Source organism: Gobio gobio (genome assembly GCF_949357685.1).
Source record: "Gobio gobio genome assembly, chromosome: 14".
In the NCBI taxonomy this organism is placed as follows: Eukaryota; Metazoa; Chordata; class Actinopteri; order Cypriniformes; family Gobionidae; genus Gobio; species Gobio gobio.
Genome location: NC_137107.1, coordinates 54,538,328 through 54,550,389, shown reverse-complemented (window position 1 = coordinate 54,550,389; position 12,062 = coordinate 54,538,328). Strand labels below are relative to the sequence as shown.

Sequence of the window (12,062 nt, the reverse complement as noted above, 5' to 3'; positions counted from 1 at the left end):
TTTAATTTGATTATACCTTTTATAACCTATTTTACTGATTTAATCCCGCAGTTTTCAGCTCCAGTGTTTCCCCCATGGGGACCTTCCACACTGGGAGTAGTTCTGGTCTACCAACACGGGTGCCGTCCCATGGACAGCTCTAGCCTGGATGGCCCCTCTCAGTCTGGCTGGCCCCCAAAAGTGACTTTCTTTGTCTCAGGGTTAGCCTCTGTGAAGCACGTTCTGTAACTTTACGTATGAAAAGTGCCATATGAATATTGTTTGATTTGAGTATACTAAATTGAGTATACCTCTTTGTTTTTATTTTCAAATGTTGTTCTCTTAACCTTTTCTTTTACTTGGAATCTATTCTTAGTTATTTCTAATTGTGGTTTGTTTGTTTTCACAGGACGTCAGCCAAGAAGCATTGAAAGAGGACTGCAGTAATCACATGATGAAGATCATCGTCATCCATCCCAATGTGGCACAGGAAAACCAAGATCCCGTGAACGTGTCAGTCATCATAGAGAGGACAGAAGTTCTGGAGGACTGCGGAAGTGTGACAAACGCTTGCCTCCTGCTCATGGGTGTCATCTATGCCGTCAACTTAAGTTACCCTCTGAAACTGAAATATATGTTTGAAGTATTTCAGAAGCTGTTTCTTCAGCTTGACATCCTTTAAATGTCACCAAAGGTCCAGTCTCTCCACAAGAAACGTTTAGCGTGAGTGTGCCATTGTTATTTGTGCTTTTGTCCAGCACAATCAGTCTCTTTAGATTTTGTCAGTGATTTCAAGTGTTGGTCAGTTTTGGTCAAGTTCTTTCTGTCCTGAACGTTCTGAGAATGTCAGCAAAGGTAGTGATTGCAACTGTTAATGGACAGAGTTGATGTATGTATTTACTGTTCTGAAAGTTGATTAGAAGAGGGGACGGTGCACGCTGAGTTTTTGAATAGCATGTTTTTTTTCCCATGCTAAGGCCAGCTATCTGATTGGTTGAAACTTGTTTGTAATAGAGTCCAATTGATGGAATTACAGAATTGGAAGGGAAAAGTCAACTCTTAACACTGTGTTCCTTTGTATGCTGGAATATCAGTCCTAAAGTCAGTTGGTGCTTTGTTATTCCACATGTAATTTTTCAAATTCTATACTGCTTTACTTTTGAGCTTTATAACGGTCTCTGAATTCCCTTGATGTATGGACTATGTATATGTATGTATATATGCACTGAAATTTGCGAGCAAGGAGTTCTATGGCCACGTTTTTGTGGTTATAATGTTATGTAGATATTTTAAATATATCTATGCCATTTTGACTGTGAAATAAAAGTGTCCCTTAAGCTGCAAATATTTGTTTTGGAAAATATTGAATTATTATTTAATAGAATAAAAATATTTACTTAATTTTATTAATATTAACTAGTACATTCATAATAAATTTTACTTAATAATTACAAAGAAAAGATGAGTAAGAAACAAAGAAATATCAGCAATGTTCACTTGGGTTTTGTAAGTGGATGCAATGGTAATCTGAGTGAAAGTTACAATCTATAGATGAGTATTGCCATTGCAATTTCCTTGTGTATTTTACATAAAAAAATAAGTGGTTCTAGTAAGTAAATATTACTTAGAAATAGCCAGAGTAAAGATTACAAGCACTTTCTGTGTGAAAAAAGTTGCCTAGCTTTTTTTAAGTAAATGTCACTCCAAATTTTTTTCAGTGTAGTAAAATCTGTCGACTTTAGCCATCTTTGTTGCATTATATGCCAACAGTGACTGTTCAAAAAAAATTTTTTTTTTGCCACAGGTTTACATGTCTGTAACTCAAGAAGTATTAATGATATCCTAAAATCCTCTTATATTCTGGTTCTTATCAAGCATTTCTTTTGGTTTCTTCCTTTTAAAGTCAGAGATATGGAGATCTTAATGTGGTTTCATGAGTAAATTGGTCAATTGTTCACATTTTCAGTGGCCAAAAACCAAACGTGTGTCACTTTACACACAGCTGATACTTTTGTCTTTTACAGAGGAATATCTGAACAACAAATAATGTTGAAACTAGAAATGCATCTCGTTTTTTCTATCAACACAATTGCATGGAATATATTGGAGTGCCAAAAAAATTCAGTCAGAAATATGGAGTATTTTGATACAAGTTAGATATTAATTGCATTTAAAACAAGGTTTGTTGAACTCCTGTCCAAAGTCTGAGAGAAACAACAGGACCATCATGTTTATCTGAGCTGCTGAAAAGCCTCTTTGTCTCCTAAAGTTCCCTGTTTTCCCCTCATTCATTTTACTGATGTCTGAGATCTTCTGTAAAGTGGCACATTAAGCACATTTTATTGGTGTAATAGAGTCAGAGTCTGTGAAAAACTCTCTGCCAACATATTATTACACTCATAATAAACCACATTTCATGACATTGGTCCTTAAACATGTAAACTCTGGAGCTGATTAATGTTAAACTCTGTAATCTGAGGAACATCTCTCACCTGCAGACTGGAAATATAAGGCATCCGGAGAAAATATTACACTTTTGTCCTTCATTCACGATCGTTAACAGCGCCGCTTTCAGCTTCAACTGATCTCAGCTCGTCTCTCGCGCTTCTCTCTTCTGCGCATGCTCAGTGCGCGTCAGTTTTCTTCTTCTTCTTCTTCTTCTCTTATTTAATGGCGGACTGCAAACAACGTTTAGGTGCATGCCGCCACCTACTGTACTGGAGTGTGTATAATCATGTAATTTTAAATTCTACTCCATAACCCTGAGTCTTTTAAAAAAGTAAATAAAGCCATCCTAATGATTCGTATTCCTTCTCCATCTCCTTCTGATCCCAGTATCCCTACCAGATTCCACTCCCTCCCTGCCTCCTGAACCTTATCTTTAAACACCTGTCTTTCCACTTCATTCAATGTACAGTACAATATTATATGCTCAACATTTTCTTTAACCCCACAGTTTTCACAGTTCTCACTATTCCTTTTCCCCATTAAAAATAATGTACCATTCAGCCCTGTGTGATCCACTCTCAGTCTTGTCATTACAATTTCCTCACGCCTGGTCTTTTCCATGAAACTCTTTATACTGACACTTTTTTGTATTTTATGAAATCTCCTACCTTTCCTGTCTTCCTCCCATCGTTTCTGCCATATTTCAAGACCTTTCCTTTTAACCACTGCTTTGCCTTCGCCTTTTCCTAGTGGAATTGTAATTATAATTACTTTTAGCAGTGCCTCTTTGGCCAGTTTATCTGCCATCTCATTCCCTTTAACCCCCTCATGTGCTGGTACCCAACAAAACTGAATATCTATACCACCCCGATATAATCTAAATAAACTGTTAAAAAGTTCTATTAGTAGATCCTCTCTTATTGATGTTACTGCCTGAATACTTTTAATTACAGCCAAAGAGTCTGTGCACAGTACCACCCTATCAGGTCTGACCTCTTCAACCCACTGTAGTGCAATAATGACTGCTACTATTTCTGCTGTGTACACTGATAACCGGTCAGATAGTCTTTTGGAGAAATGGATTTTAAATTCTGGTATATATACTCCAACTCCCACACATTCCTGTTTATTCTTGGATCCATCTGTATAAATCTTTAAATAATTATAGTAACTGTTTCTTATGTAAAGTTTTGTTTTAACTCCTATTTCCTCCATTCTCCATTCTCTTTTCTTTTCCAATATATTAATATCAACCTTTACTTCTGGAAAGAGCCATGGTGGAATTCTACTAACTGGATTGGCCGTGGTAAAATTTAAAGCTTCCATTTCATATTCCCTCATTCTCATTTCTCTTGTCCATCCAAAACCAAGCCCCTGAAACTTGGAATACTCCCAACATTCCTGTATTGTTTCTTTTGCTGGGTTTTCTTTCCCACTTCCTTTCAACCTAATCCAATACGCCATCGCCAGTTTCTCTCTTCTCAACTCCAAAGGCATCTCTCCTGCTTCTATAAGAATAGCATTAATGGGGGTTGTCTTAACCGCTCCGGTGCATATACGTAATGCTCTATACTGTAATACATTAATTTTTCCAAATATTGTTTTTGCCGCTGCACCATAAACTATGCAACCATAATCTATTGCTGACCTCAGGCAAGCCCTATAGATGTTAATTAACGACTGCCTTTCTGCACCCCAGTCACATCCAGCCACAGCTCTCATCAGGTTAATAACTTTTTTACATTTAGTTTCTAGATGCTTAATATGCGTTTTCCATGTACACCTACTATCAAACCATAGTCCCAAATACTTAAATTCATTTACTTTCACCATTGTCTGCTCATATAATGTCAAACTTTCAACATGACACTTTCGCTTCTTTGTAAACATCATATAACAAGATTTACTTGTCGACATCTTGAATCCCCATTAATATGACAACATCTCTACTTCCCTAATTGCTTTCCTTATGTTACCTAATACATATGACACATTCTTTCCTCTCATCCAAATGGCCCCATCATCCGCATATAGTGCTGTTTTTATGCATCCATCCATTTTTGAAAAAATATCATTAATCATTATGTTAAACAGTATCGGACTAATTGCACTACCCTGGGGAATACCATTGTCTACATTCAATTCTGTAGATACCTCTGATCCAACTTTAACTTTAATTTTCCTCCCTGTTAAAAAGTCCATAACCCAATTATACAACCTTCCTCCAATACCCATACTACTTAGTTTAATAAGCAAACCTTCCCTCCACATGGTATCATATGCCTTTTCTATGTCGAAATATACAATTGTCATTAGTTCTTTCATTTTCAATGCCTTTTCCACATCATTACTTACCCTAACTAAAGCATCTGTTGTGGAGCGCCCTTTTCTAAATCCACTTTGTATATTGGTCAGTAAACCTCTCTGTTCCAATATATGTGATAATCTGCGAACTATTATCCTCTCCATCCATTTGCACAAGTGGGATGTCAATGCTATGGGTCTATAGTTATCAGGATTAGCTGGGTCCTTACCAGGCTTGTTGAAAGGTAATATTACTGCACTTTTCCAACTATGTGGTATTATTCCATCCCTCCAAATTTTATTAAAAAGTCTTAATATTAACTTAAATGTTTCAACTGGTAACTGTTTGAACATGGCATAACATAATTGATCTTGCCCAGGTGCTGTATATCCAGTGCCCATCAGAGCTATATTGAGTTCTGACATTGTAAAATCCACATCTAGTATTGACATGCCATCCTCCTTTTTTAACTTCACTTCCTTATTCTCTCTAAGTGCAAATTCTTTCTGCGGTTTATGTATATCACTAAGGTGTTCACAACTGTGTACTGCCACAAAAGTCCTCCCTAGCACTTCTGCCTTTCCTTTATCTGATACTATCATCTTCTCTCTATCAATCAAAGCTGGAATTTTAACCGGCGTCCTTTTCCCACTCATTCTCTTGAACATAGCCCATATATCCCCTAACTCTACTCCTCTGCCTATGGTAGAACAGAATTCTCTCCAGTTTCTCCTTTTGTTATACTTTATTGTCCTACGTGCCACAGCCCTTTTCCTTTGATAATCTAAAACATTCTCGCATGAAAGATTTTTCTTTAATGTTCTAAATGCCTTGTTTCGTTCTTTAACAGCTCTGCTACATTCCTCATTCCACCAAGGTACCACTTTCTTCCTTCCCTTTGTTGTTCTTTGTGGGATACTCCATATTGCTGCATTTATAATGTGTTCTGTAATTTGCTTTGTGCATTTTTCTATATTTCCATCAAATGTAACCAGATTAACTGACTCTTCACAACATGCCCTAAATTTTCCCCATTCTGCTTTCTCATAACACCATCTGGTTATGGACATCCCTTCTTGGATACAAATGTGTGTATTAATTACAGTGAGAACTGGGAAATGATCACTTCCTATGGTAGTTTCTCTCTTAACATGCCAATCACATGTTTTAACTAAGCTTTCTGACACCAGTGTGATATCCAAGCATGATAGAATACCCCTATTCACATCTATTTTTGTACCCTGTCCATTATTAAGGCATACCAAAACTCTTTCTTCCATAATTTCTTCCATTATGTTCCCATTACTATCTGTATGATTACTACCCCAAAGGCTATTATGCGCATTAAAATCTCCACACCATATTTCTTTCCTGTATACACTCCCTGCCATCTCTTTTAATTTGTCAATAATGAATTTTTTGCATGGGTTATAGAAATTGATTAACTTAATATGACCCTCTTTCCTTGGACTACATATCTCGACCATAATACATTCCATATCCTCTGGACAAGGGAGCTCTCTAAATGCCAGCCCATCCTTGAGAAAGGTAGCACACCCTCCACCATTTTGATTGTTAGGCCTATCATTTCTTATAGAAGTAAACCCTGGTATAACAAAGTCCAAATGTGGTTGTAACCAAGTTTCTTGTACACATACTACATCTGGAACTACATCTAATTCATAAATATATTTTTTAAATTCTTGACCATTAGCTATGAGGCTTCTGGCGTTCCACTGTAGTATGTGCATTACCATAATTAGTGTTCTAACCCTCAGTTTGTGCATTTTCCCCATTTCCAAGTACTGTTAACAATTCATGTATCTGATCTGCCTTAACATCTATATCAAGAAATCTTTCTGCTGCCTCCACAATAGCCTTAATTCTATCACTTTTCTTTTTCAACTGTGACGCAACATTTATAGTGTGACAAATGAAAACCACAAAGTTTATCTTCTTAACTGCCAATGTTTCCTTATCAACTTCACACTTGTGATCACATGTAACCGGAGTATGAACAGGAGTCTGCCTTTGTGTTTGGTTAACTGCTACTATGTTTCTTTGAACCATTCTACTGGGGCTTTTATTTGATGCCGTTTCTCTCACTGTTTTTAGAGCTTCTGCATAAGACACTTTACTTAGTATCTTCACCCTCTGGGCTTCTCTGGCTTCTCTTTGTACTTCACATCCTCCAAACGCAGCACTATGCTCACCACCACAGTTACAGCATTAAATCTTCGTATCCTTTTCACATTTACCGTACTCATGCTGACCACCACATCTAGCGCACCTCAACTTTCCTTTGCATTGCTGTGCTGTATGTCCCATTCTTTGACATTTATAGCATCGAATAGGTTTGGGAATATACTCTCTCACACTGTAATTCATGTACCCTATTTGCACTGATTTAGGTAGAGTTTTCTCAAATTGCACTACAACCGATAGTGTTTCCTTTAATGATCCATCTCGTTTACTTTTAAGCCGTGTGGCTTCAATCACTTTACCTCCCTGAATCTCATTTTTTACATCTTCCATTGACATACTCAATGGTACACCTGATATAACTCCTCTCACTTTTGTCATTGCCCCTGGTATGTGTGCTTTCATTCTTTCCCCCTGCAGTGAGGACATTTTCAGTATCTTTTCTTGTTGTTGTTTGCTAGTTGCATGTATCAGTATTCTTTTATTGCTCATAAACCTAGCAAATGTAATTTTACCAATCTCTTTCTCAATTGCCTTAGTAAGTTTGATCGGGTGGTAATGTCCACCATCCTGATTAAACTCAATAATAACTTTCCATATGTTTCCTTGACCACTCTCCATGCTATCAGTTTTCTGTTTCTCAGACTGATTAGATCTCAGTTTCTTGCTTGTACTTCCCTCGCCAGTCTCGCTATACTCCGACCAACTTTTCCCTCTATTTCTTGCTTTTAAAGCCCTTTTCAATCTTGCTGTTTTGGGGATCGTCCAATCCATTTCATCTCCATCTGAACTAGTTGACATGATATACAGTCACAGTACAGTTTATGCAAATCCGCCAAAACACTTGCTCAATCAGCAATCCTACCGCGTTTCACTTCCGCTTTCTCGACCAGCTGTCCACACCGCGCCCACACTCCCAACCGACACACCTTCACACCACGTTCCCACTCAATCGTCAGTTTTCTTAAAGGGGCCGCATATTCTTAAACAGGCCCGGTGTTACAATATATTCGGTTCCTGAAATATTTGGTTCCAGTGGGTGGTGTTTTCATGAATATTCATAAGTTTCCCGTGCTATGGGCGTGTCCTTGAGACTACGCGCAAATCAATGGAACAGAAAATATTAGCACACACTCCGATTAATTATTATTTCAAAATAGTAAAAAAGTTTAATAAAAAGTGTTTAATAATAAACAACAACTGTGCAACAGTTTCAAAACAACTCATAGTTTGATAAATTGTCAGAGCTGTTTTGCCTGATTGATTGCAGACATTCAGATAATGCAGAGCAAATATGAGCGAATAACTGGTGAGTCTAGCTTCTTTTAACTCTTTGATCTGTTTGGCCTTTTTTTTTTTTTTTTTAAACGTGTGAGGATTTAAAATTCATTTGAATAGTTTCCTTGTGCTATAGTTGTCATTCAGTGATACACGACTGAAATTAATCTCCTGTGGCCTAATAATATGAATTTAAACCTTAAAGTTTTGATTATTCTGTGTCATCCTTAATTTCTTGTTCATTTTGTAGAAAACCCCATCAGTAAGGCTCAAGTGCCCCTTATCAACACCAAACTACAAATGTTTTCCTTTTTGTCTCACATTATACTGCATACATTTTTATCATTAAAGTCACAATAATAAATGCACAATTAACCACATAAGCTACATACCGAAGAAAAATAGTGTTATTCTTTGTAGTCATTATAATAAACATTGCAGTATTATAAAATACACATGTATAAACTTTTGAATTATTTGTTCTGATGATGACATATTCTTCTTGGACAAAGGTAAGCAGCAACTTCAATATTTTTTGGAAAGATGAGGAAATATGTCCTCACCAATGTATCTTCTATGTTTTCATTGTCATGCAAAGTCAGATTATCTATTTCGGATTGGATGTGAGAGCTGCAGACGCTGGTTCTAAATGTGTGTGATATGGACACACATGGAGGATGTTCTCATTTGCCAAAGAGTGACCAAGCTCTGTTTTAATAAACAGTTATCTCAGAGACGCATTATTCTTGCATTCCTTCTTTCCACACATTGTTTTGAAATGTTCCTTGTCTTTTCAATGTGAGTTACATTCATGGAGCAACTGCCTCATTACTTAATTGTTATATAACAATAGTAAAAATAGCAAACATGCAAATGTTTTGTTAAATTGAAATATTAACTTAAAATATCAGGAGACTTAAAGTAAATATTTTGGGTCAACTGAGTTTGGCTGGCAAAATAGTTTGGCAATCCCTGCCCTACAAGATGATGGTTTACCTTTGTTTATCGTTGTATGGTGTATAGAAAAACACCTCTGATAGATTAGAGAATGTTACACAATTAAACACACCTCTATGGATCATATGGATCATTTTGGATGCTTCCACACATCATTATATTAACATGACATTAAGGTTGTTTCAAAATAATTTTCACCACAGTGCAACATATTGTCAAAGAACAGACAACATGTTAGTCTATATTTTCGTGGACCCATTTTAAAGGGATTGTCACCTACATTAAAATGGTCACCTTCATTGTATTTCAAACCTGTCTGACTTTTTCTTCTGTGGAACATATAAGAATATATTTTGAAATTATATGTGAGAAAAGTGTTGTTGTTTTTTTCCCCATTAGGAATATATTTTGTGCTCCACATAAGAAGTCATACAGGTTTAGATAGGCTACAGTATAGACAAATATTTTGATGTTGCTTTTTTTAAAAGCTTTCTGACTTTAATGCTACACAATAACCAGTATAATATGGGAAAATAAACATTTGTAGTTGTTGAAAAGAGGTAGCCTACTTGAGTCTTATCGATGGGCCTGTGGAGGTTGGGAAGCACTGGCTATCTAAAAAATAAGCAAGAAATTAAGGATGACATGAATAATCACACCAGGGTAGCACATGCATTTATTTTATACATTTGTGGAGTTTTATCTCAGTTATTGTTGTCGACACTAACTATTCCAATTAAAGTATCAATCAAGCCCAAACACATCAAAGTCAAAATAAATTGTATTTATTATGCTTTGTATTTGAATGCATCTAATAAATCAATCAGCACAACAGCTCAGTCAGTATCATAACACACAAACTGTTTTGAAAATGTGAAGAGTTGCGTTGAGTTGTAATCCATTAAACATGTTGCGATTTGAAGAGCGTGCGCCAATATTTTCTGTTCCATTCGTTTGCGCGTAGTCTCAAGGACACGCCCACAGCACGGGTAAACTAATCAATATTCATGATTGCACCACCCACTGGAACCAAATATTTCAGGAACCGATTATATTGTAACACCGGTTCCAGAATCAAATCACGCGTCCGAAAACCCCAATAGGTTGTTTGCACGTGACGTCACTGCTGTATCGGGGAGCGTTTTTCTATATAGGAATCACTAACACAAACTCAAAATGCCTATGTTTTGTGTGGTTTATTGTTGCTCAAATGGATCAAACCGAGAAAAAACAAAGCTTTTGCTGTTTACGTAACTTTTATCACTTTTTTTACTTTAAAATGTGCCGCCTTTAATGGCGTTTTGCATCTGCTGATACTGGACTTAATACGGATATTGGCTTACCTTTGTTTTTGACGTGGTTAAATTTTCACTTTCTTCTTGGTATCGTTTGCAGGGAAGAGAATATTTCATTTTGTTGCATGTTCATTTGATGTTTTCACTGACGTTTTGAGGAATTTTGGTTCACAATGTTGATCTGGTTAATGTTACCGTGATCTCACAGATCACGTGAGATCACGCGTGACAAGTTAATTTCACGCGTGCATCAGACCGGAGTTCTCATGAGAGTAATAATAATAGTTTTCTTCCTTATGAGGATTTAAAATTATCCTGTGCAACTCATTTGATGGCGGGCCGTGTAAATAATCACTTTGGTTTTGGGAGACATGCTTTAGCTATCACCTTTATTCATCCACATCTCTTCAGTAGAACTAGAGGACGAATGTACAAAGCTGTACTACATCAACAACAAAGCCTCGCTTTCATTATCTCAATTTGTCTATTATTATCTGGCGACATTCATCAATGCCCTGGTCCAGTCAGCACACCAACGCGGACGGGGCCACATGTATCATCCATCTATAGTAGGAGCAACTTTGGAAACCTACAGGTATGTTCATCATCACATTGCTATGCTTTGGAGCAACCGACTGACATACCGGCTTCTGTTTCTTCGGCGGACGCTGTGGATCTGGCGGTGGTTGGCGTTATGGCGGCGGTTGGTGCGTCTGCGTTGGATGGGGAGTGTGGTTTGTTCCGGAGGAGTGGCGTGTTCTGCGGTGGTTCGCGGAGTGTGCTGGAGGGGAGCCAGGGAGATGTTGTTTGCCCTGCTGGCGTCTCTGCTGTTCAACGGTGATCGCCGTGTGGGTGTGATGATGCAGGCGGTGACTTGGCAACTCGAAAATTGTTACAGTCACATTCTCATTTTACTGAAGATAATGTTGATATGGGTAGCTTAGCTACGATCGGAAGTTCTACAAATCAAATCAGGAAGTTGACGACAAACCAAGCAGTAGTGAAAAATAGAAAATGGAACGTCTTCAGAACTGTGAACAATTCTAAAATATTATGGGACCCCAGCATAAAACCAAGGGGTTTATTTGGTGGTCATCTGAATGTACGTAGTCTCATGTCTAAAAATGAACAAATACGACATTTGTTAATGGACTCTAATTTGGATTTCTTATGTCTGTCCGAAACTTGGCTTCATGAGAATTCACCTTACGCAGCCATCACCATACCAGGTTATCAAATTTATAGAAATGATAGAGTGAGATCTAAAGGTGGTGGTGTTTTGGTGTATATAAAAAATAGCATTCAATGTGAGGAAATTAACTTGTCAAATAGTGACTTGGAATGTATTGGTTTGAAAATTATAGTATCACCACAAATGTTTTTTAGTTTGATTGTAATTTATCGCCCTCCCTCTGCCAAGGTAGATTTTTATGAAAATGTTCGTAGTATGCTTCTTAGATGCAACTTTGAAAAAGAGGTATTAATAATGGGGGATTTTAATGTTAATTGGGAAGACAGAGTAGCCAGGAAAAATCTTAAACAAATATGTGATAATTTTGATTTAACACAGGTAGTCAAGGGTCCAACAAGAAAAACTC

At 37.1% G+C, this 12,062-nt stretch overlaps 1 protein-coding gene across 1 annotated transcript in view; it reads right to left on the bottom strand.

Moving 5' to 3' along the window:
* Window positions 1-2,576, bottom strand: part of LOC307137411 (uncharacterized protein) — a 31,782-nt gene extending 29,206 nt beyond the window's left edge. The window contains exon 1 of the mRNA XM_079835047.1: window positions 2,472-2,576. The gene's annotated coding sequence lies outside the window, so the exon portion shown is untranslated. The remainder of the gene's footprint in view (window positions 1-2,471) is intronic.
* Between the last annotated feature and the right edge of the window lie 9,486 nt (window positions 2,577-12,062).